Raw genomic sequence first — 27,154 nt, forward strand, 5'->3', positions numbered from 1 at the left:
AGAAAATAGTGAATTTAGACACTATGCCTGGACAACTGGGTGGCTCAGTCAGTTAAGCCTTTGCCTTTGGCTCAGGTCGTGATCCCAGGGTCCTGAGGTAGAGGCCCACATTGGGCTCCCTGCTCAGGAGGGGGTCTTCTCACTCTGTCTCTGCGCTTGCCCCTTGCTCATTCTCTCCGCCCTGCTCTCTCTCTCTCAAACAAACAAACAAAACAAACAAACAAACAAGAATTATGTCAAATGAACCTAACATATTTACAGGATATTCCATCCAATAGTATCATAATAAATATTCTTCTCAAACACATGTGGAAAATTTTCTAGGATAGATCACATTTTAAACCACAAAACAAGAGTCCCCCCAAAATCAATAATATAGAAAGCATATCAAGTATATTTCCAGCCAAAATAATATGAAACTAGAAATCAATACAGAAGGAAATTTGGAAAATTTACAAATACACAGACATACACATTTTCAAACAAACAAAAAATCAAAAAAAGAAGACAATGTGGGAATAAAAATACATCTTGAGGAAAATTAAAAAAAATACCAAAAATTTATGAGAAGCAGCAAAGCAGTTATAAAAGGAAATTTTATAGCTATAAATGTATATAAAAAAAGATTTCAAATAAAGAACTTAATATAAAAGTTCAAAAAATACAAAAAGAACAAAGGAAACTTAAAAGTAGCAAAAGGAAGGAAAAAAATAAAAATTAGGGCAGAAATAAATGAAATATAGTTTTAAAAAACTAGAAAGTTTTTTTTTAATGGTAAATAAAATTAAACTTGGTAATGGTAAATAAAAAATAAAAAGACAGCTATCCAGAATAGATCACATCCTTGGTCCTAAATCAGGACTCAACCGGTATCAAAAGATTGGGATCATTCCCTGCATATTTTCAGACCACAATGCTCTAAAGCTAGAACTCAACCACAAAAGGAAGTTTGAAAAGAACCCAAATATATGGAGACTAAAGAGCATCCTTCTAAAGAATGAATGGGTCAACCGGGAGATTAAAGAAGAATTGAAAAAAATCATGGAAACAAATGATAATGAAAATACAACGGTTCAAAATCTGTGGGACACAACAAAGGTAGTCCTGAGAGGAAAATATATAGCGGTACAAGCCTTTCTCAAGAAACACGAAAGGTCTCAGGTACACAACCTAACCCTATACCTAAAAGAGCTAGAGAAAGAACAAGAAAGAAACCCTAAGCCCAGCAGGAGAAGAGAAATCATAAAGATCAGAGCAGAAATCAATGAAATAGAAACCAAAAAAACAATAGAACAAATCAACGAAAGTAGGAGCTGGTTCTTTGAAAGAATTAATAAAATTGATAAACCCCTGGCCCGACTTATCAAAAAGAAAAGAGAAAGGACCCAAATAAATAAAACCATGAATGAAAGAGGAGAGATCACAACTAACACCAAAGAAATACAAACTATTATAAGAACATACTATGAGCAACTCTATGCCAATAAATTTGACAATCTGGAAGAAATGGATGCATTCCTAGAAACATATAAACTACCACACCTGAACCAGGAAGAAATAGAAAACCTGAACAGACCCATAACCAGTAAGGAGATTGAAACAGTCATTAAAAATCTCCAAACAAACAAAAGCCCAGGGACAGACGGCTTCCCGGGGGAATTCTACCAAACATTTAAAGAAGAACTAATTCCTATTCTCCCGAAACTGTTCCAAAAAATAGAAATGGAAGGAAAACTTCCAAACTCATTTTATGAGGCCAGCATCACCTTGATCCCAAAACCAGACAAGGATCCCACCAAAAAAGAGAGCTATAGACCAATATCCTTGCTGAACACAGATGCAAAAATACTCAACAAAATACTAGCCAATAGGATTCAACAGTACATTAAAAGGATTATACACCACGACCAAGTGGGATTTATTCCAGGGCTGCAAGGTTGGTTCAACATCCGCAAATCAGTCAATGTGATACAACACATCAATAAAAGAAAGAACAAGAACCATATGATACTCTCAATAGATGCTGAAAAAGCATTTGACAAAGTACAGCATCCCTTCCTGATCAAAACTCTTCAAAGTGTAGGGACAGAGGGCACATACCTCAATATCATCAAAGCCATCTATGAAAAACCCACTGCAAATATCATTCTCAATGGAGAAAAACTGAATACTTTTCCGCTGAGGTCAGGAACACGGCAGGGATGTCCGTTATCACCACTGCTATTCAACATCGTACTAGAAGTCCTAGCCTCAGCAATCAGACAACAAAAAGAAATTAAAGGCATCCAAATTTTGCCAAATTGGCAAAAGAGAAGTCAAACTATCCCTGTTTGCAGACGATATGATACTGTATGTGGAAAGCTTAAAGGACTCCACTCCAAATCTGCTCTAACTTGTATAGGAATTCTGTGAAGTGTCAGGATATAAATCAATGAACAGAAATTGGTTGCATTTTTTTTATACCAACAAGACTGAAGAAATAGAAATTAAGGAGTGAATCCCATTTACAATTGCACTCAAAACCCTAAGATACATAGGAATAAACCTAACCAAAGAGACAAAGAATCTATACTCAGAAAACTGTAAAGTACTCATGAAAGAAATTGAAGAAGACACAAAGAAATGGAAAAATGTTCCATGCTCCTGTATTGGAAGAACAAATATTGTGAAAATGTCTATGCTACCTAAAGCAATCTACACATTTAATGCAATCCCTATCAAAATCCCATCCATTTTTTTCAAAGAAATGGGACAAATCACCCTAAAATATATCTGGAACCAGAAAATATCTCGAATAGCCAGAGGAATATTGAAAAAGAAAGCCAAAGTTGTTGGTATCACAATTCCAGACTTCAAGCTCTATTACAAAGTTATCATCATCAAGATAGTAGGGAACTGTCCCCAAAACAGACATAGATCAATGGAACAGAATAGAGAGCCCAGAAATACACCCTCAACTCTATGGTCAACTAATCTTCAACAAAGCAGGAAGGAATGGCCTATGGAAAAGAGACAGCCTCTTCAACAAATGGTGTTGGGAGAATTGAACAGCCACATGCAGAAAAATGAAGTTGGACCTTTTCCTTACCCCGTACATGAAAATAGACTGGAAATGGATGAAGAAGTATAATGTGAGAAAGGAATCCATTTGAGGAGAGAACAGGTAGCAACCTCTTTGACCTCAGCAGCAGCAACTTCTTCCTAGGAACATCGCCAAAGGCAAGGGAAGCAAGGACAAGAATGAACTATTGCGATTTTATCAGATCAAAAAGCTTTTGCACAGCAAAGGAAACAGTTAACAAAGCCAAAAGATGACTGTCAGAAGTTATCTGGGAGAAGATCTTTGCAAATGACATACCAGATAAAGGGCCAGTATCTATCCAAAATCTATAAAGAGCTTATCAAACTCAACACCCTAAGAACAAATAATCCAATGAAGAAATGGGCAGAGGACATGAACAGATATTTCTGCAAAGAATACATCCAAATGGCCAACAGACACATGAAAAAATGCTCCACATCACTCGGCATCAGGGAAATACAAATCAAAACCAGAATGAGATACCACCTCACACCTTTCAGAATGGCTAAAATGAACAAGTCAGTCAATGACAGATGCTGGCGAGGATGTGGAGAAAGGGCAACCCTCCTACACTGTACGTGGGAATGCAAGCTGGTGCAACCACTCTGGAAAACAGCGTGGAGGTGCCTCAAAAAGCTGAAAATAGAACTAGCCTATGACCCAGTGATTGTCGTACTGGGTATATACCCTCAAGATACAAACGTGGCATTCTGAAGGGGCACATGCACCCAAATGTTTATAGCAGCAATGTCCACAATAGGTAAACTATGGAAAGAACCTAAATGTCCTTCAACAGATGAATCAATAAATAAGATGTGGAATATATGTACAATGGGATACTATGCAGCCATCAAAAGAAATGAAATCCTGCTATTTGTGATGACGTGGATGGAACTAGAGGGTATTATGGTTGGCGAAATAAATCAATCTGAGAAAGACAACTATCATATGATCTCCCTGATATGATGAAGTGGAGATGCAACATAGGCGGTTTCGGGCGTAGGAAAAGAAAAATAAAAGAAGATGGGATTGGGATGGAGACAAACCATAAAAGACTGAATCTCACCAAACAGACTGAGGGTTGCTGGGGGGAGGTGTGTTGGGAGAGGATGGTGGGGGTATGGACATTGGGGAGGGCAGGTGTTATGGTGAGTGATGGTGAGTGCTGTGAAATGTGTAAACCTGGTGATTCACAGACCTGTACCCCTAGGGATAAAAACACATTATATGTTTATAAAAAAATAAAAAAAATAATTTAAAAAATCCATTAAAGAAAAAACACATATTGCAAGCCCAGAGCTAATCTCATATTCAATCAAAAAAGTTTGAAAGTTTTCCCCTTAAAGATCAGAAAAAAGACAAGTGTGTCCACTTTCACTACTCTCATTTGACATAGTGCTGGATGTCCTAGCCAGAGAAAAAGGAACACAAAGAAATAAAAGACTCAAAAAAAAAAAAAAAAAAGGAAGAAGTAAAATTTTCTTTTTTTTGGATAACATGAACTTACATGGAAAAGAATCCTAAAAAATTCACAAAAAATTTTGAATTAACAAATTTAGTAAAGCTACCAAATACAAGATCAATATATCAAAGACAAGAATTTTGTTTTGTTTCATTTTTTTAAATATGGAATGCTTCCCAGTTTTTCATGTCATCCTTTTCAGTGATCAAGCTAATCTTCTCTGCATCATTCCAATTTTAGTATATGTGCTGCCAAAGTAAGCACAAGACAGGAGCATTTTAACTATCTAATGATGAACTGTCTGAAAAAATAAAGAGAACAATCTAATTCACAATAGCATCAAAACTAATAAAATACTTAGGAAAAGATTTAACTAAGAAGATGAAAGATCTGTACCCCATAAACTATGACATTGATAAAGAAATTGAAGGAGACATAAATGGAAAGATAGCTCATATTCATGAATGGTAAGAATTAACATTGTTAAAATGTCCATACTACCGAAAACCATCTGTAAATTCAATTCCTATCAAAAATCCAATCTTAGGGGCGCCTGGGTGGCTCAGTGGGTTAAGCCGCTGCCTTCGGCTCAGGTCATGATCCCAGGGTCCTGGGATCGAGCCCTGCATCAGGCTCTCTGCTCAGCAGGAAGCTGCTACCTCTTCTCTCTCTGCCTGCCTCTCTGCCTGCTTGTCATCTCTCTCTCTGTGAAATAAATAAATAAATAATCTTTTAAAAAATCCAATATTGTGTTTTTACAGAAGTAAGTAAAGAATCCTAAAATTTATATGAGACCATAAAAGACAACAAATAATTAAAGCCGTTCTGAGAAAGAATGAAGAAGCGAAATTACACTCTTGATTTGAAACTATACTACAAAGCCCTCATGCTCAAAACAATAAAGTATACTGGCATAAAAACAGACCCATAAACAAGTAGAACAGAATTGAGAGTCCAGAAATAAATCCTTTCATTCAGTCACCTAATATTTGACAGGGGCCAACATATATAATGGGTAAAGATAGTCTGTTCAATAAATGATATTTAAAACTGAATAGTCACATAAACCAGCATGAAGCTGGAACCTTATATTACTCATAAATCTTAACTTGAAATAGATTAAAGACTTAAATGTGATGCATGAAACTAAATTTCCTAAAGGAAAACATAGGAAAAATTCTCCTTGACATTGGTCTTGCCAATAGTTTTTTGGATACCAGACCAAAAACACAAGCAAAAGAAGCAAAAATAAATAAATGGTATTACATTAAACTAAAGTTTCTGCATTGCCAAAAAAAACAAAAGAGAGAGAAAGAATGAAAACACAATCCACAGAATGGAAGAAAATACTTACAAATCTTATATCTGAAAGAGGTTAATAACCAACAGATACAAATAGAAAATAATATATAATTTAAAAAATAGCAAAAGAATCTCAATAGACATTTTTTTTTCAAAAAAGTTATATAAATGACCAACAGGAGCATTAAAAACTGCTCAACGTAAAAACTCAGGGCAAAGTCATTATGTTGTTGTTGTTGTTGTTTACCTCTGAAAAACACAGCAAGATATTACTACCTATTAGAATATATACTACCAAAAAATTAAAACTAACAAATTTTGGTAAATATTGGGTAAAATGCGGAACTTATGCACTGTGATAGGGATATAAAATTGTATGGAAAACAGTATGGAGATTATTCATATTATTAAAAGTAAAATTACCATATGATTCAGTAATCCCACCTCTAGGTATATATCTAAAGGAAACGAAGTCACTATTCGAAGACATATCTGCACTCTTATGTTCATTATAAAAGTATTAACTCTAAGCAAGAGATGGATATAACTTCAGTATCCATTAATGGATGAATGAATAAAAAAGTATGGTAAATATATACTATGGAATACTACTTAGCCATGAAAAATTAAGAAATACTGCCATTTACAACAGCATGGATGGATCTTGAAGGTATTATACTAATTGAAATATTTCAAAGATTTTATATATTTTTTTTAATTTATGTATTATGATATCCCTTACATACAGAATCTGAAGGAAAAGCAAACTAATGGAAACTTAGAGTTGAGTTCACAGGAGGTGAACCTGGGGCGGAATAAGGTGGTCAAAGGGTAGAAACTTGCAACTATAATATGAAAAAGTTCTGGGGATCTAATGTACAGCATGATGATCATAGTTAATAATATATACATACTTTTTTATTTAGCTTCCCTTTATTAAACTTTGCATATATCACATTCTTACAAGTTGACAGTTTATAGCAATCTTGTATAAAATAGGTCTGCTGCCACCATTTTTCTAAACATTTGTTCATTTTGTGTCTCTCTGTCACATGTTGGTAATTCTTGCAATATGTCAAGTTTTTTCATTATTATTGTGTTTGTTATGGTGATCTGTGATCAGTAATTATGACCCACTGAAATCTCAGAACTAGTTTATCTAAGGTATATACATTGTTTTCCCTTAAAGACATAATGCTTTTGAACAGTACAGTATAGTGTTTATTTTTTATATGCACTGGGAAACATAATTTTTTATTTGCACTGGGAAACCAAAAAATAATAATAATGATTTGACTTAGTTTATTGAGATAATCACTTTATTGAGGCGGTCTGGAACAAATCCCACAAGACCTCTGTATTTCATCTCTACTGTACTATATACATAAAAGTTGCTAAGAGAGTAGATCTTAAAATTCCTTACCATACATGCATAAAAAACAGTGGCAACTATATGAGATAGTAGATGTATTAACATTTTTATGTAGATTATATTGCAATACAGTTGTATGCCAATTTATCAAATGGTACAAAATTTACACAATGTTAAAAGTTTGCAGTGTTATAAGAAATCATTTCTTAAATTTACAAATTATAATATGTCAATTATTTTTCAATAAAGCTGGAAATAACTTTTTGTAGAATTAATCTATTTTTCAAAAAAGGAAGTAAGGAAGTAGAAACTGCAACTAACTCTGAAATAATGAAATACAAAATCCATTTTAGTTATATACACTGTGACAAACACTATTAGTTAGTTTACAATGAAGGAATACTTATGAAGCATGAAGGATGGTCTATAAATAAGGCTGAAAGAGCTCAGTTTTAAGGTTTAAATTTAAAATCTTCTTTTGAAATACTAAACTGACCACCCAGTTTTCCAAACATAAATGTCTTAACTGCATGAATTTATTTCATACAACTCTATAATCTAGGTTCATAAGAAAGCAGCATGCAAATTTTGAATAAGACAGACTTGCTTAAGTTTCTTTATGTTCAACAGTAAAGGACACTTCCCTAAAAATAAATAGAAGAAAAATCAGCACATTTATTATGATAATTATTATTCATAATGAGATTCGTATTGAATTAAGGAATATATATCCTCAGAGGGGGTAAAGTAAAATGAAATTTATTTTGGTAAATGTGTCTATGAATAGTCAAAACAATGCCTCAATATAAATGAATATTTGCATTTTGAACAATTTAATTACTATTATTAGAATTATTATAAGTATAAAAATAGCTATCATTTTAGCATGGAATAAGAGACTCTCATGCTCCATGCTTCATTACATCCACACAACAACTCTGCATAATAAGTATTATCATCACCATTTCAGGGGTGAAAAAACTGAGGCTAACACATTTAGATAACTGGTTTATGATTACATGGCTGATAAAGATGCATCACACTAATTTAGGCTTTATGATTTCAGAATTGTACTCTTTCCACTGCACATTCTATTACTCTGTAAATACTTGGCTTGTTTTCATTTAGTTCTTTAATTTTATTCATGTGGCGATGGCTTAAAGCTTCATTTAAAGGAAGCATAAAAAATTCATTTAGCCAAAAGCTCCCAAGAATTAAAAATGTCATGGATCTAATGTAGACATGGATATCATTAGTTAATGGGTAACTATATATTTTCCACTCTAGTGAGATAACAATCAGAGTATTTTTCTAAGTTATAGTCTCTGAGTGTTCAAAAGGACTTTGTTAAAATAGAAATATTTAGACAAAAGTGATCAAAAGTCTGGATCAGGTCACCTTAAGATAAATATTAGAAAACTGAGGAAACAAATGGAGATTCGAACACTGAGCTATGATATAATGAATGGTTTAAAGTATTTAGTAGAGCATAGAAAAGCCCTTCAAAGCCTGGTCTTAGACTAGCATTGCAGCTTCTGGGATATCTCTCTATCTATCATCTATCTATCTATCTATCTATCTAGATATAAATTTGAAAACTTTTTTAGACAGGAGGAGATGAGGTGGGCAGGGCCTGTGCTCCTCTCTTAGGAAGGAGTCTGGGCAGAAAGCATGACTTTCCTGAGCCTCTGGGCCCAAGGAGAGGCGAACATGGCACCCATGAAAGCAAGGCCCAAGAGGCACCAGCTCTCCCGAAGCTCTTCTTCCCTGACGCGACAGAAGCCTTGCTGAGGAAGCAGCAGAGAAGTGCTGTTCGCTCCAAGCCAAAGCCTCTGCGAAAGCACAGCATTCGCTGAGAAATGTTCTGCGGGCTGCTGCTGCTTGCCTGAGCCCAGTCTCGCGGTGGGAGAAACCCGCATACAGCTAAAGCATCTTTGCCTGGGCATCTCCCCTGGGAAAGCACAGCGTTCCTTGGGAAATCAGAGTTGGGTTTGGGGATGCTGCTGCTGCTTACCTGGGCTAGTCTCTGCAGCTTGGTGGAAGATACCCGCATGGAGCGAAATACCCTTTGCCCTAGCATCCCCTCTGCCTGAGAGAGAAGCCACGTGTGGGGAAGGCGCAGCACGCCGCCCCCGGAGAAGAGAAGGAGCCGTTGGCCTTGGGGTCGGGAAACACTCGGGAAGCAGGATAGCCTGCCGTGGCACAAACAGCAGGCCGGTGGCAAGACAAGTGTCACCCGCTACCTGTGGGGACAGATGGAAGCCTGGCTGCTAAGGAGACATGAGGGGACGACTAGGGCAGGGGCGTGTGCTCCACTCTGAGGAAGGAGTCTGGGCAGAAGGCAGGCCTGTCCTGTGCCTCTGGTCCCAACGGGACAGCATCTCCTTGGCCACCTGTCCCAAGGGCAGACTTGGGCTTGCCACCAGGTGCCATACCCGGAACTCACAGAAACAGCCCCATGGAGAAACGGGCAGTCAGATGCCTTCTTCCACCAAGATGTGGCAGGGAATTGGGTGGCAGGGCGTGTGCCAAGGAAGGAGTGGAGACAGTCCCCCACAGTTCCCCATCCCAGTGCACGGGTCGTGTGCAGTGATCCTGTCGTCTCCTCTCCCCTGTGGTGAAGGACTGGCCTGGACCCCGAGTCTGCCTGAGCACCGGACAAAAGGCAAAGCCTTACCTACCCCAAGATATAGTAATAGGCATAGAGTGCCATGCTAGGAAACACACGCAGCTGCAGGGTTGTGACTGTGTCTGCTTAGTTCGGCTTAGCAAGGTGAACCCCGGGCGTGAACTTGGAGCCCGGGAAAGCAAGTCCCAAGAGGCACCAGCTCTCCCGTGGCTCTTCTTCCCTGCTGCGACAGAGCAAAAACCCAAATTCTTGCTGAGGAAGCAGCAGTGAAGTGCGGTTCATGTCAAGCTGAAAACCTCTGCGAAAGCATAGCAGTCGCTGGGAAATCAGAGTCGTTTCTGTGGGCTGCTGTTGCTGCTTGCCTTAGCCTAGTATTCATAGCAGGATGGGAGAAACCTGCATAGAGCGGAAGCCTCTTTGTCCGGCAACCCCTCTGGGAAAGCACAGCATTCTTTGGGAAATCAGAGTCCAGTCTGAGGGATGCTCCTGTTTGCCTGAGCTGGTCTCCACAGCTCGGTGTAATAAACCCGCATGGAGCGAAATCCTCTTTGCCTGGGCATCCCCTCTGCCTGAGAGAGAAGCGCGGTTGCGCCTGTGGAAAGAGCCTTAAGGAAAGGGACACGTCTTTCACTGGGCTCCCCAGGAGCATCTGTGGAAGGTGCAGCACGCTGCCCAGGGAGAAGAGCAGGAGCCGTTGGCCTTCTGGTCTGGAAACGGTTGCGAAGCAGGAGAGCCGGCCCTGGCAGGCACAGCGGCCGGTGGCAATACAAGGGTCTCCCGCTCCCTGTGCAGAGAGACATAAGCCTGGCTGCTAAGGAGAGAAAAGGGGATGAGTATGGCAGGGCGCGTGCTCCACTCTTAAGATGGAGTCTGGGCAGAAAGCATGCCTGTTTTGAGCCTCTGGGCCCAAAGAGAAAGCAGCTCCTTGGCCACCTGTCCCTGGGGCAGAGATGCGCTAGCCACCAGGCGCCTACCCTGAAGTCACAAAAACAGCTCCCTGAAATAACGGGGAGTCAGATGCCATCTTCCTGCAGGATGTGGAAGCTTGGAGGAGGCACGGGGTTTAAGGGAAAGGAGTGGGGACAGTCCCCCAAAGCTCCCTATTCAGTGCACGGGTGGTGTGCAGGGATCCTGTCACCTCTCCTTTCCTGTGGGGAAAGCACTGGCCTAGTCCGCGAGTTCGCCTGAGAGCCAGAGTAAAAGGCCAAGTGATGTCTACACTGGGAGATGGTAGTGTGCATTGAGTGCCATCCAAGGCTACGCATGCTACTGGAGGGTTGTAGCTGTGTCTGCTTAGTTCGGCCTGGCAGGGTGAACCCAGGACGCGAACATGGAGCCCGGGAAAGCAAGGCCCAAGAGGCACCAGCTCTCCCGAAGCTCTTCTTCCCTGACGCGACAGAAGCCTTGCTGAGGAAGCAGCAGCAAAGTGCTGTTCGCTCCAAGCCAAAGCCTCTGCGAAAGCACAGCATTCGCTGAGAAATGTTCTGCGGGCTGCTGCTGCTTGCCTGAGCCCAGTCTCGCGGTGGGAGAAACCCGCACACAGCGAAAGCCTCTTTGCCTGGGCATCTCCCCTGGGAAAGCACAGCGTTACTTGGGAAATCAGAGTTGGATTTGGGGATGCTGCTTCTGCTTGCCTGGGCTAGTATCTGCCGCAGCTTGGTGGGAAATACCCTTTGCCCTAGCATCCCCTCTGCCTGAGAGAGAAGCCACGTGTGGGGAAGGCACAGCATGTCGCCCCCGGAGAAGAGAAGGAGCCGTTGGCCTTGGGGTCGGGAAACACTCGGGAAGCAGGATAGCCTGCCATGGCACGAACAGCAGGCCGGTGGCAAGACAAGTGTCACCTGCTCCCTGTGCGGACAGATGGAAGCCTGGCTGCTAAGGAGACATGAGGGGACGACTAGGGCAGGGTCGCGTGCTCCCCTCTGAGGAAGGAGTCTGGGCAGAAGGCAGGCCTGTCCTGTGCTTCTGGTCCCAAGGGGACAGCATCTCCTTGGCCACCTGTCCCAAGGGCAGACTTGGGCTTGCCACCATGTGCCATACCCGGAACTCGCAGAAACAACCCCATGGAGAAACGAGTGCACTATCTAAAAAGAGATCAGTGAACTTGGACTGGAGTTAGTAGACATGGAAGAAAATTAAATATTACAGAGAAGAATGCTCTGTGGTCCACAACCAAAAGGGGCTGGGATTCCCATCATTTGGATCCCTGTAGCTTTACAAAAGTCAATTAAATTTTTGTATCTCCGATTAAAGTTGATTCCCCAGTACTTTTTCAAACATCTCTTGTAAAGTATTGTTTCCCAGAAAAAAAGGGATTTTGCACATGTATCTGCCTTTGTCTCTTGTCATGATCTCAGTCAGGATCCTGGGATCGAGCTCCATATTGGGCTTCCTGCTCATTAGGAAGTATACTTCTCAGTCTCCCTCTGCATCTACCTCCCCCTGCCCCACTCATGCTCTCTCTCTCAAATAAATAAATACAATATTTAATTTTTTAATTAAAAATAAGTTAAATAAAATAAAATAAAAAGTCTGGTCTTACTGCCCCATTTACCTTCTTTTTTTTTTTTTTTTTGAGTTTTATTTAAAGCAGCATGAGAGAAGATGGGGCTCTCAAACTTAAAAAAAAAAGGAAAAAAATTGAGTTTTGTTAGGATTTAAGATCTTGTCTGCTAGACAAAAACGTTGTCGTTGTTAACATGTGAAAATTAACAAAAGAGAATAAGATAGAATTCTAATAATTTTTGTAGAAATTAAAAATTTCCTCCAACCCAATTACATAGATACCCATTAAGTAAATTCATTCCAATGTCCCAAACCAATCTTTTCTAATAGTAATGCATCTGTGTAAACAGGGTCAACCCAAGGAATAAATAAATATTATTATTTTTTTCCTGTCTCTTCCACAGTCACATCTGGGTATATTGGTAGCAAGCCAATTATCTATAAGACATGATATCATAAGGTTATTCTGTCCATTTGGGACAACTGAAAATCATTGTATTTTTATCTTGGTGCAGTAACTTGAGATGGCAAAGTGTGGGTTATGAATATATTTTATTTTTTTTTACTGGGAAGAAGAGATTAGAGATATTGGTTATCCAAGAGAGACTGACAGGTGTTGATAGTAGCCAGGTCAATATCCATCTACTTTTTCCTTTAATATCAGAAAGCACTGAGGGATTGACAACAAGGAAACTTAAAACAACATCAAATATTTTATTGTCTCTTTTCTAGTTATATTGTAAGCATATGACAAAGTATCAGTCGTACAAGCTATCATTCTCTTTTACCTCTATCTTTCTGCCAGAAATGTGGGCTTAATAGTGAGAACTCCAACAGCAATTTTTGCAACTGTGAATAAAAAGCCATGAAAACCTCTAAGATAGTTCACTTGACTTTCTTATTTTTATTTTTATTTTTTAAAAGATTTTCATTTATTTATTTGACAGAGAGAGGTTACAAGTAGGCAGAGAGGCAGGCAGAGAGAGAGAGGAGGAAGCAGGCTCTCTGCTGAGCAGAGAGCCCGATTCGGGACTCGATCCCAGGACACTGAGATCATGACCCGAGCCGAAGACAGCGGCTTAACCCACTGAGCCACCCAGGCGCCCTCACTTGACTTTCTTAAGACTCTGAACCAACACCAGAAAACACTATCTGTAGTCTTCTTGTTAAATGAAAAAATATGGTTAAACCACTTTTGACAGTCTACTACATACAGCAAAATGTAAATCTTAATTGAAATATGTCCTCTCAGCTGTGCTTAAGCAACTGAGTCCTGAGCTTTTCAGGTTTTCAGTCTGAAAGAGTACACCTCTGGTGCTCTGAAAGGGAAGAGAAAGGACACCCTGTTCTCCATATAAATTAAAGAAGAGATATCTGTGCATTTAATTGGGCCATATAAAATTTATCAAGCAATTACCTCCTAACTCCTTCCTATCCAAAATACCTGATATGCTCTCCCTACTCCTTTATTCCACGTTACTGCCTTTTCCAGGATTCTGTCTCACATCACAACATGTCTTCTGTTATTTCCTTCTTGCAAGCTAGTTTTGTGTTCTCCTTCTAAAAAAATCAACAATCACTGTGTATTTCAATTCCCATTTTCCTCAAATGCATTGATTCTTCTTTTATATTACTCTTTTCTCATACTCAGTGTCTTTGTCTTTATGGGGTTTGTACTTTGCTTTTCCCCATCCTTTACTGCCATTATATAAACAAATCTAATAACTTCTTAGAGAAAGTTAAAAATTCCTGCATAACCACACGTGAACACAAAGTCACTGATTTTTAGCAAACCTATAAGATAGTCAGACATCCATTCAATTTTTTTTTGTTAAGATTTTTTTATTTATTTGACAGAGAGAGTTGACAAGCAGGCAGAGAGGCGGGCAGAGGGAGAGGAAGAAGCAGGCACCCGGCTGAGCAGAGAGCCCCATTTGGTGCTCCGTCCCAGGACCCTGGGATCATGACCTGAGCCGAAGACAGTGGCTTAACCCACTGAGCCACCCAGGTGTCCCTCCATTCAATTTCTTAACTGAGTCTCAAATGCATCCTGAGTTCTAACCTAAACCTAAGTTCTACTTCTTACACGTTGCTATATGACCAAATTCTTTCAGTTCAGTATTTTGTAACATTTAAATATTAATTAATTGATGCTTTGTCTGTGTATTTCTATGAAAATAATTGGAATACTGTAGATTTATTGTTATATTTATAGATTTATAATCAAAGTTTCATCAGTTGAAGTTTTTGGAAATTTCAGATATAATGATTAACCTAAAATGATACTGCCTCAAATCCCTCTGATATCAAGGCCCAACACCTGATTATAGCCAAACCTGTGGTGGATAGTTCCATGGGAAATTACAGTTACTTAACACTGATAGCATCTCATGTTCTCTCTCTCATTTTAGAATGTCTCCAACACAACCCAAAAGTGTAGGAGAGTTACTGTCCTCTGAGGACAGCTCTCAGTGAAGTGGAAATAAGTACCATAGATAAAATTGTCAGTTTTCAGGTCTTCATGAGGACAACTTAAAGAAGTTTCTCAAGACCTTTCAGTAAAAGCAAGCCTTCATTTTCTATCCACAACAATTATATCAACAATGTACCTCTTTGACAAAGTTGCTTCTTCACTGTATCACTTTCCCATTCTTTTCTACCTTGGATAATCTCCCAGATAAACTAACAGTACTCAAATCCTTTGTCCTACTCTTTGCTCTCAGGATAAATGGAGCCAAAAGACTTAGATTAATATCAAGTTCTGAATGGGATCTTAGAGCTATTTCTGTCCAGATTTTCATAAAAATAGAGACCTTTGTATTATCAGGCTATAAATAAGTTCTAAATGGAGGGGGCAAAAGTAAAAAGAATAAATTTTTATGTTTGATTTTTAATCATGATTAATTGACTTTATTGATTATTAGAAATACTAACATTATAAAAGTGTGGATCTTTGTAAAACAATGTCATAATATAAGAAATAAGTTGAATAGACCTTTGGAGAATATTAAACCAAGTGTTCAGGTGCCATCTAATTTCTTGTTTAATCCAGAACTTTGGTGTGCATTATCTTGAGGAATAGGATTCTGAAGTCCAGACAGACTAACAGAAAACTGATCCAAATGTTTGTGTTTATATTTCTGCATTTGTTGTAAAAATCAAAGTGTGATTGCTGGTTTAAAATGGTAAAACTAATAATGTTCATGGACTCTATTATACATTTTCTAATTGTATGGGAAGAATCCAATAAACATAGAATTAATTGATTTGCAAATCCTCAAAGAGCTACAGGATCAGGTAGTGGTATGTTTTGATTCAACAGCATCATAATGCAGCATTTTATATGTGTGGCCACCGGATATTTTCATCAATGTTTGCTAGCTAGTCAGCCAATACAGAGAAATATTAGGGAGGGTAATTACTCACAGTTGTGTTTAATAAAATGAGAGAAAATTATCAAATGACACTAATAATAATAATCGTATAGCAGGCTAAATAATTCAATGATAATTACAAGTATTAATCTAGCTTTCTTCCCTGATTATGACTCATCTCTCCTTTATCATAAAGGGAGTAGCAGATTGTCTGCAATGAATTGTGAAGGCCTCCCATCAATTTTGATAGGTTAAAATTATTCTGGTTGGTCTTGAGCAAATGTGTCAATTTTTTTCTGTGTGTGTCATAAAAGAAGAAGCAATAGTAAATTCTTGCTGTTATTCCATGTAGCCAATAAAATCATACTGCCAACAAGAGGCTGTTGACACTGTAAGTGTAGTTAACTGTCTTGAAATACTAGGCCTGGAAATAAAATTCCAATACTTCACATAACCTCTTTTTTTTTTTAAAGAAACAAAACAAAACAAAACAAAACAAAACAACTATACTGCTTACATTTAGGGCCCTGCTGTTGAGTAACTATATTTGAACATGTCTACTGTAAGTGTATATATATATATTTTTTTCTGTGCAATAAATTCATTTAGAGATACATTTGGATTGCAAATTATTTTGGGGGAGGCATGGTATTTGTGGCTAGTCTTACAAGTAAAAAGGACTAAAGGAAAAAAGAAAAACATTTTTTATTACAGCATATTTACATCTGTCCAAAGTACTTATTTACTATAATACTGACTAATGTATAATACTGGACACAAAGAAAGAAGTTAAATGAGTTATAATTCAGTCGAAGTATAGCTGGCCATTTTAAAACTTACCACTGAATCTTTCTGGTATGAAATGTGATATCTGGCAATCTGGTCCAGTTCATTACATCAGGTCATTTGTATGTTCTTATTACCATTTTGATAGCATAGCACATTTTATAACCCAGACATTTTACAATGGAACTATGATGCATGTATTTTCAAAAGTATAGACATACATGAAGCTATGAGGTCAAAAAAGATGAATGTCCGTAGTACCATATAGACTCAACAAATAAAAGTGTCCAAGGCTCTGAGTGAGTTTTATGAATATTGTGTAAGTTTAGACCAACATGTGGTTTTGATAAAATAATCTGTTCTTAAATTAGAATTACAGTCGTTGAGGGCAGTGTTGAAAATGGCAGATAGATTTTAGCTATCTTTGCTCACTAGGGAAAATGGAAAAATGTTTAGTTTGGTCAGATTTTCACTTAACTTCTGAAAAATCTTATGTTTGAGAGAACCCTTCTGAAATAAGAATCCTTAAAGACATAACCCATTTGGCACAAGTTTTCAAGAAACTTGTTTTATGTTGTAGACAATCATATGGCACACGTACTGTTCTAGATGTTTCATGCCAATAATATGTAAGCCATACCAAGGCTACATATACATAGAGAGATGTTCCTCAGCTTACAAGGGGGCTATGTACAGAGAAACACATAAAAAATTGAAAATGCATTTAATACCCCTAAACTATCAAATATCATAGCTTACCTTAAGCTTATTTAAACATACTCAGAACACTTATATTTGCCTGCATTTGGGCAAAATCATCTTAAGCAAAGCCTATTTTATAACAAAGTATCAAATATCACATGCAATTTATTAAATACTACACTAAAAAAAAGAAGAATGGTTATATATAGAGTGGTTGTAAGAATATCAGGTGTTCACCCCTGTAATCTTCTAGCTGACTGGGAGCTGTGGCTCACTGCCCCTGCCCAGCATCACAAGACGGCACCATACCACATGTCACTGGCCCTTTTTATAAAGACCCAAATTCAAAATTCAAAGTACAGTTTCTACTGAATCACTTTCACTTTCACATCATTGCCAAATATATCGTAAGTTGAATCGTAAATCAGGAGCCATCTGATTTGAAAGTTAAATCACAGTCACCCATATACACACAAAAAAAGGCCTTCATGTAGGGCCATCTATGTATCTCTAAACAACATAGCATGACATATCAACGGCAATAAATGGATGTGAAGGGGACAATTGCTTTGCGTCAGTACTCTGAGCAGTAACATACATGGCCTTACTCACCTAGCAGAACTCCAGAGCTAGCTGAGGGCAAGGAATTTTGAAAATGGTTGCTGAACAGCTTAAGCACTATTATTTTTAACTGTTTTCTCAAGATATGTTAATTTATTTTATTGACTTATTACAAAACCAAATAATTTCCTCCTATTTAAGTGGCAGGTAAATAGAATTCTTTTTAATTTAAATCAAATGGCTTTTTAGGGAAAATATACTAAAAATTCTGAAACTTGTATTGCTTATGAATTTTTTATTGGAATCCTTATCAAGTTGTATTTTTCAAGTTTTTCCTAAATAATCTTCAATGAATTGAAAATATTTTTTGGATTTTATTCAAGGCTGTTAACACACAATTTCACTTTGTTAAATATAGTGCTAAACGTTCAACCAAAACGTTGTGTCTTTTTTTTTCCACTACCACATCCTCCATCTACTGACTGGATTCTCTCCCCAACTAGCACATATATACCATTGTCTATCTTTAGGATAAGTAAGGGTCATCTTTTGTCTTTATTCTATTCCTTGTATGCTTCTGAACTTGTTGAATTTTAATATAGTCACACAATAAGCATCACATATTTGATTCCCCTTTCAATAGTAAACAGTGCACAACCAGAGCATACCTTCAAAGCTATCAATAGACTTACTCTGATATATTATTTTTGTATTTTTGTAAATTAAAATAATTAAATTATAGAACAAGAGTTTCAGGTGGTAGGTGTTGTAAGTTTTACCCAAACTGACTTTTGTCAAACTCGTTTTTGTCATCATATATGTCAAGTTGATTTATCAGGTTTATTTTTAGAATATCCTTGTATAATGAATATTTACACTGATATCTAGTATAAAAATCTTGCAATTTATTTTAGAAACATTAAGATATTGAAAACCAATCTCTTTCTTTAATTCATTAAAGACATTTTTGGCTTGTTTCCAGTAATTTCTTACTGGTTAAAAAATGAATTTGAAGTAGTCTGAACTTCATTATTATATGGCACTTTCCCTTTGATGAATACAAAGATGATATTCTATATTAGCTATCTGAGAAGAATTTATTTTTTTAATTTTATTTATTTGTAAGAGAGAGAGAGTGAGAGAGAGCACAAGCAGGGGGAGCAGCAGGGGGAGGGAGAAGCAAACTCCCGGCTAAGCAGGGAATCTGTTGCAGAACTGAGTCCCAGGACCCTAAGATCATGACCTGAGCTAAAGGCTCAGGCGTTTAACTGACTGAGTCACCCAGGTGTCCCAATCTGAGAAGAGTTCTGTATGTTATTCCTATTCATATGAAGTTTAAAGTCTAGGTAATTAACTTAATATTTTAGTGGCTATTACATAGATAGCACTATGTTCCAGGCAGAGAGTAAGAAACAAATATTAAATCAACCATATTCTATGCATTCTAAATGAAAATAATTAATCAATCATAATAAATCCTTCTATTTATGGAATATCAACTTATAAGCTTTCCTCCATATGAACAATGCCAAATACCAGAATAAAGGGTCATCCAATACAAATAAAGGATAGAATTAAAGAATTCTGGTAAGCCAATTAATTTTGAAAAATGGTGCTATATTGTTGCTGAGTTGTGTTTTTTAGTTACATAATATCTGATAAGTGTAGAAGTAACATGAGTGTTACATGAGATGAGAAATGGTATATAATTAAGATATTTTTAAAAGTACAGATAAATACAAATTTGTAAACATAGCATTATGGAGGAATAAAAATAAATGATAGCTACACACTCTAAAGTGAATAAATCTTGGAAAGTTAATAGAGAAGTAAAGCAAGGACAGTGCAAAAAGTATGGTACATTTTTATGAAGTTCAAACAAATTCTGTGAAACCGTAGATGGACATAAAGATACTATTATGTATCAAATATTGTAAAAATTGTAGTTGTAGTTGTTTGTTTGTTTGTTTTAGTCTCCTCCTAGTTTTTATTATTATAATTTGGAATGAGGAATGTTAGATTGAAAAGTGAATTATTTTATAGACAAAAATCATTACTTGATTCACCTCCTGGTACAGCAGATGGAACTCCTGAAAACATGCCCTTTTGCCTTACAGAAGAGTAACAGTTATGCTTACTTCTAAAACATGCTTGGTGGTGGCCATAAATAGTGACACCATAGTAAACATTTTGAATATTTGCAATTAATTTTTATAGTCATAGGGCTCCAAAAGGCACTGCTGGTATCATAGCAGGTATATCAATAAATCTAAAAGTTGCCTGACTGTTTAAAAATATTAACAAGGCACAAAACATGGCAGAAGTATTGTCCTCAGATATTATTTTTTTCCATATGCTCCTGATCCCAGACATGACTATTTATTTTTTAAATTTTTTTATAAGAGATTTTATTTATTTATTTGACAGAGATCACAAGTAGGCAGGGTCAGGCAGAGATAGAGGAGGAAGCACACTCCCTGATGAGCTGAGAGCCCGATGTGGGACTGGATAAAAGGATCCTGGGATCATGACTTGAACCGAAGGCAGAGGCTTTAACCCACTGAGCCACCCAGGCGCCCCCATGACAAGTTATTTTTTTTTAAAAGATTTTATTTATTTATTTGACAGAGAGAGATTACAAGTAGGCAGAGAGGCAGGCAGAGATAGAGAGGAGGTAGCAGGCTCCCCGATGAGCAGAGAGCCCGATGTCGGGCTCCATCCCAGGACACTGAGATCATGACCTGAGCTGAAGGCAGCAGCTTAACCCACTGAGCCACCCAGGTGCCCGACAAGTTATTTTTGATAGATATATATATACAATGTATTTTCCAGTTATAAGAAAAATGGTTCTGCTATTTTTAACCTTTTTTAAAAATTACATAATTTTTTTAAATTAAAATTTTATTTTTTAATGTTTTACTTTTCTTTTCTTTTTTTTTAAAGATTTTATTTATTTATTTGACAGACAGAGATCGCAAGTAGGCACAGAGGCAGGCAGAGAGAGAGAGAGAGAAGCAGGCTTCCTGCGGAGCAGAGAGCCCGATGCTGGGCTCGATCCCAGGACCCTGAGATCATTACCCGAGCCACAGGCAGCAGCCCAAACCACTGAGCCACCCTGGCGCCCCAATGTTTTACTTTTCAATATACTACTTAGAATATAAAACCTATTCCATTTTGTAAGAAGTTTACCATTTAAAAAATGGTAATTTTCTCATTGTGTCTTCCCCTCTCATTGCTTTATTTTGAATAAAAAATTTCACAATAAACATAACTGATGCTTTCCTTTTGATGGTCCCTCTGTTGGTTATTTTGTATATGAGCCATGACAATTAGTTTTACAAAATTTATTCATGTTTGTTGATATGTTTTATCATAACTAATTTTCCCTCCCTAATCTAGATTCCCCAGCTTTCAGACAGGTGGACACTTCAATAAACCATACCCAAGGGATGTTATCAAGTACTTCTTAGACATTCTCTCAGATCCTTGAGGTCTCATTTTGCCTAGGGATTTGGAATAGGTTCTGCCAGAGGCACCACTGTGACAACTGATGTCCATGGTCTATCTCCTTCTAAGCTCAAGAGATCACTGGATTCCTAGTTTATCTATACAATTAATGCATTCCAGCAAGTTCTTTTTTTTTTTTACTATTAACAAACTTATTTTAAAGTTTATATGGAGAGGCAAAGACTCACAATATTCAACATAGTGTTGAAGGAGAACAAAGACTGAGGACTGACTTCAAAGATTACCATAACGATGGGGCGCCTGGGTGGCTCAGTGGGTTAAGCCTCTGCCTTCGGCTCAGGTCATGATCCCAGAGGCCTGGGATCGAGTCCCGCATTGGGCTCTCTGCTCAGCAGGGAGCCTGCTTCTCCTCATCTCTCTCTGTCTGTCTCTCTGCCTATTTGTGATCTCTCTCTCTATCAAATACATAAATAAAATCTTAAGAGAAGTACACCATAACGATAATTGTAAGCAAGATATTGTAATACCACAGAAAGACTAGATTAAAGGAACGGAATATATATTATCAATTATATTTTATATTTAATATAAAAGCAAAAGCAATACAAGAGAGCAAAATACAATCTTTTAAACAAATGGTTCTGGAGTAATGGTGAAGCTAAATGTAAAAATATAAAATAAAAATAAAATAATAAAATAAAATAAATCCAAGCAAATATACACTCTTCACAAAAATTAACTCAGATTGGATTATAAACCTAAACATGAAAAATGTAGAAGGTAATATAGAAGAAAATTTAAATGATCTTGGTTTTGGAAATAACTTTAGCTACAAAAGCACAAGCACTGAATTTAAAAATGTCTACTCTGTGAAACACAATGCCAAGAGAATGAAAAGGCAAAGCACAGACTATAAGAAAAAATTTGCAAAATACACATCTGGCAAAGGACTGTTAATCAAAAATACACAAAGACCCCTTAAAACTCAACAATGGGGGGAAAACCTCATTAAAAATGAGCCAAAGACCATAGAAGTTACCTCACAAAAGAAAATAATACAGATGGCAAATAAGCATATAAAAAGATGCTTCACATCATATGTCATCCGGAAAATGCAAATTAAAACAAAAAAGAGACACCAGTACATACCCAGAATCCAGAACACTGACAACAGAACACGAAATGTTGGTGAGGATGTGGAGCAACAGGAATGTTCTTCCATGTCTATTGAGAATAAAGAATGGAAAACAACTTGGCAGTTTCTTACAAAACTAAACATATTCTTGCCAGATGATTCAGCAGTAGCAGTTCTTGGTATTTATCCAAAGAAGATGAAATCTATACCCACAAAGATGTCTATAGTAGTTTTATTCATAACTGACAAAAGCTTGGAAGCAACCAAGATATCCTTCCATAGGTGAAAGGTCAAATAAAGTGTAGTACATGCAAACAATGGAATATTATTTAATGCTAGAGAAATGAATTACCACGCCATGAAAAGATATGGATATAAATATTTAATAAATATTTGATTTTAGGCTTCTACCAGTCTATCAATAGTATTAGTATATTTTAACAGTGAATGCTCAGCATTCATGAATTTACCTAATAAAATGTTTTGGGTTCAATATTTTAAATACTTCAACCTCTATGATTATATTCCTAATTATTTTGAATTGGGGTAAATAAACCTTAATTTTTTGTACCTTTTTTCTTATTGCAAAAGAGCTCAAAGAAATTTTAGAAAATAAAAATTTACAAAAAAAAAGTTTAGTTTACTATTGCCAAATAATTTAAAACTTTACCTTATATTCAAATACATATATTTTTCTAAATTGATTTATATGCTACTAAAACCAAAAACTTTTAGTTATATTAGATTTCATATCATGCAATCAATGCCAGAAAGCCATCTGGCGATGACTTGTCTTAAATAGAGTTAAGATGGGTGTTATTACAATGCAAGATGGAAACAAAGATAGTATAACAATTGAGTGTTACATAACTTTTCTGTTTTGATCAAGTTACTAATCTACAAAAGGCTTTTATCGGTGACAGACTTGGGAATTTAACAAAACTTTTAAACTAGCATGTGCGACTCCTTCCTAGAAAACAACACAATCAATAACACTTTATTTAGATGAAATCATGACTATTTCTCCATTTGAATAAAAAAGTTAGCAACCCCAATAAGTTTATTGAACAGGAAAAGTTGAAATGCTGTAATGCTCCTAAGGAATTAAATGATCCAGTCATGAATTACAAAAAAAGGATATAAATTACCAAAGTGTTTGTATAATTGGAATGTACAACTGCCCATTATCGTTCAATAGTGTAGGCTTGTACAAGAACTCTATAAAAGAACTCCACTTCTAAACCGTGGAAAATATGTTTCCTTTCCCCCTATATACAACTATTAAGCCATTCATTTAGCTTTTAAAATATCCACTTAATACAGGCTTTTTACTCATTTGAACAGGCAGCAGGGCTCTATTCTTATTGCTTACATCTGAAGGATAGAGGTCTAGCGTAAGAGGTAAAGCCCATAAAGGAGCCCAATAATAACAGCAAAATACAGTTTAGTGAGCCCTTACAATCTGCCAGCTACCTTTCTGAGAATACTTCAATTAATAAAACATATAAAATACCTGACCACAAAGAGCTTACATTCTTTTGAAATACAATAGTGAAATAAGCCAATAATAGAGGGGCACCTCGGTGGCTCAGCCCATTGAGTGACTGCCTTTGGCTTGGGTCATGATCTCAGGGCCTTGGGATGTAACTCCCCAGCAGGCTTTCTAGGCAGTGGGGTGTTTTCTTCTTCCTCTGCGCCCCCTCCCAATTCTCTCTCTCTCTGTCTCCAATCACAAAATAAACCAGTAATAGAATAATGATTGATGGTTGATGGTGATAAGTGTTACAAAGAAATACAAGAAAGGTAAAAGCCATTGGAGAATGCTGGGAGGAAAGTTAATTTTATTTTGTGTTGGGTGGTTATATCTCATTTATGAGATGTTATTTGCACAAAGACCCAGGAAGTGAAGGAGGGTGTTATACACATATTAAAGGAAAAGATTGCTCTAGGCAGAGCAAGTAAGTATATAGACTTTGTGTGAACAACTGGTCTGTTACTTTTGTGGAAAAGCAAGGAGGCCAATGAGGAGTTCATAGTGGTGGAGAGAGGTAAGTACGTATTGATGCGTGACCTTCTAGTACATTGAAACGCCTTCAGTTTTTATTTAATATGAAAGGGGAAGATACCAAAAGACTTTCGACAGCAGAATAAAATCATCTGACTTGATTTTTAGGTTAAGTTGCTCTATCAAAATAAATTTGCAGGGAGAAAGGAGTGCAGTATGTGTGGAAGTGGGGTTATCAATCAAGTCAATAATTCAGGAACATATGATGGTGTTTTTAGCATGCTGGGTGGTAATAGAAGTGGTGAGGTATGGTTTTTATTTTGTATATATTTGGATGGTGAATATTCTGGTGAACAGGATGGAGTATGTGCAGGACAGACAATATCAACATTTATTTTACCTGCACAAACAGAAGGGTGGAGTCTTCATTCCCTGATATGGAGTGAACTCTGAGTTCAAATGTTCTTTCTGATTAAATGGCATATTGATGATGAGGATTTAGTCAGACAGTGAAAGAGAGCAGTAAGCATAGTGTTAAGCGGTAAGATATTATAATACATTTGAACATCAAAAAACGTTGTGTTGGATCATAGGTTTATGTGAGTAAATAAATAAATAAAGCTTCCTGGGGTTCTGATAGAGGTAAAGAAGACTACTATACGATCCAAAGGGGCACGTGCACCAAATGTTTATAGCAGCAATATCCACAATAGCCAAACTATGCAAAGAAACTAGATGTCCATCAACAAATGAATGGTATATATATAATGGAATACTATGCAGCCATCAAAAGAAATGAAATCTTGCCATTTGCAATGACATGGATGGAACTAGATGGTATTATGCTTAGGAAAATAACTCAACCAGAGAAAGACACTATCATATGATCTCCCTGATATGAGGAAATGGAGGTGCAATATGGGGGACAGGAAAAGAGTAAATGAAACAATTTGGGATCGGGAGGGAGACAAACCATAAGAGACTCTTATCTCACAAAACAAACTGAGTTGCCGGGGGGGGGGGTGGGTAGGGAGAGGGTGGTGGAGTTATGAACATTGGGGAGGGTATGTGCTGTGGTGAGTGCTGTGAAGTGTGTAAACCTGGCGATTCACAGACCTGTACCCCTGGTGCTAATAATACATTATATGTTAATTAAAAAAAAAAGAAGAAGAAGAAGACTACTATAAATCAAATGCTATGTTTTTCGGCAAAGAGTGTGTAATCAGGCATATTTTATTAAAGTAACCAAGTAAAATGATGGTCGAAAATTGGAATAACAGAAAACATAAATATCAGAGATTTTAAAAAGAGATATGGGACAGTGTAGAGAATATAGTCAATGATATTATAATAGTGGTATATGGTGACAGATGGTGGCTATATTTATAGTGATCATTGAATAATGTATGGAGATATTGAAAACCTGAAACCAATGTAACACTGAATATCAACTATACTCAAATAAAAGAATAGTAAAAATAAAACATTTTAATTTAAAACGATAAAAAGAGGGACAAGAATTTGAAAAGTGAATTTCAAAAAGAGTAAAGATGAGGCTAAGACATGCTCTGAACCTTGAGGAAAACACCATTTTGAAAATTATTCCCATTTTGAGAAAACTCAAATGAATCAATACCATAAAAGAACCCATTTTAACTGTGAGATGTAATGAATGCTCAAGAAATAATTTTATGACAGGATAACTCTTCCCTATGAAACAGCATACAGAAACCAGGGGAAACACCTGGAAGCAAAATAAACTATACTGGAAATAAGAATTAGGAAAAAGATAAATGATGAAAGATAAGAAAATTAGACCTGTGACAGAGACCTAGTGAAGAGAACTTTTAGCTTGTGGTTTAATGATTTTGAGGATAATCTAGAGTTCATAACTGCCTTGAGACTGGCTGGTTGTAGGCAGTTTAGGCAGACCCCTAAGACAGGCCTACTTTGGGCAGGTGGTGTTGGAGGAGGCCATTGGGCTGGACAAAGACAAATCCAACCATTTGACTAAAGTGTCTGTGAAGATGTTGAAGTCAGATGCAACAGAGAAAGGCCTGTCAAACCTAATCTCAGAAATGGAGATGATGAAGATGATTGGACAGCACAAGGACACCATCAACCTGCTGGGTTCTGCACACAGGACGGTCCTTCGTACACTCTCATGGAATATGCCTCCAAAGACAACATACAGGAGTACCTGCAGGCCCAGAGGCCTCCTGACCTGGAGTACTGCTACAATATCAGCCACAATGCAGCAGAGCAACTCTCCTCCAAGGACCTGGTATCCTGTGCCTATCAGGTATCCTGAGGCATGGAGTACCTTGCCTCCAAGAAGTGCATACACCAAGACCTGACCACCAAGGAAGTGCTGGTGACAAAGGACAACATGATGAAGATCTCAGACTTCAGCCTTGCCAGAGATATCACCACATCAGTTACTATAAAAAGACAACCAACAGTGGACTGCCTGTGAAGTGGATGGTCCCTAAGGCCATGTTTGACCAGATCTACATCCACCAGAGTGACTTCTGGTCTTTTGGGGTGATCCTGTGCAAAATTTTCACTCTGGAAGCCTCCCATATCCTGGAGTGCCTGTGGAGGTGGTTTTCAAGCTGCTGAAGGAGTCATTTGATGGATAAGCCAATAAGTGCACCAGGGAGTTATACACAATAATGAGGGGTGGCTGGCATGTGGTTCCTTCAAGCTGATGGTAGAAGACCTGGATCATACTGTGGCCTTGACCTCCAAACAGGAGTACCTGGACCTGT

The 27,154-nt window shown here is 37.3% G+C and overlaps 1 non-coding gene across 1 annotated transcript; it reads right to left on the minus strand.

Moving 5' to 3' along the window:
• Positions 1–4,702: 4,702 nt before the first annotated feature.
• Positions 4,703–4,808, minus strand: LOC131830959 (U6 spliceosomal RNA). The gene has a single exon (XR_009353488.1). It is a non-coding gene; the product is annotated as a U6 spliceosomal RNA (small nuclear RNA).
• Positions 4,809–27,154: the final 22,346 nt, after the last annotated feature.

The sequence above is a fragment of the Mustela lutreola genome, chromosome 4, assembly GCF_030435805.1.
Source record: "Mustela lutreola isolate mMusLut2 chromosome 4, mMusLut2.pri, whole genome shotgun sequence".
NCBI classification, from domain to species: domain Eukaryota; kingdom Metazoa; phylum Chordata; class Mammalia; order Carnivora; family Mustelidae; genus Mustela; species Mustela lutreola.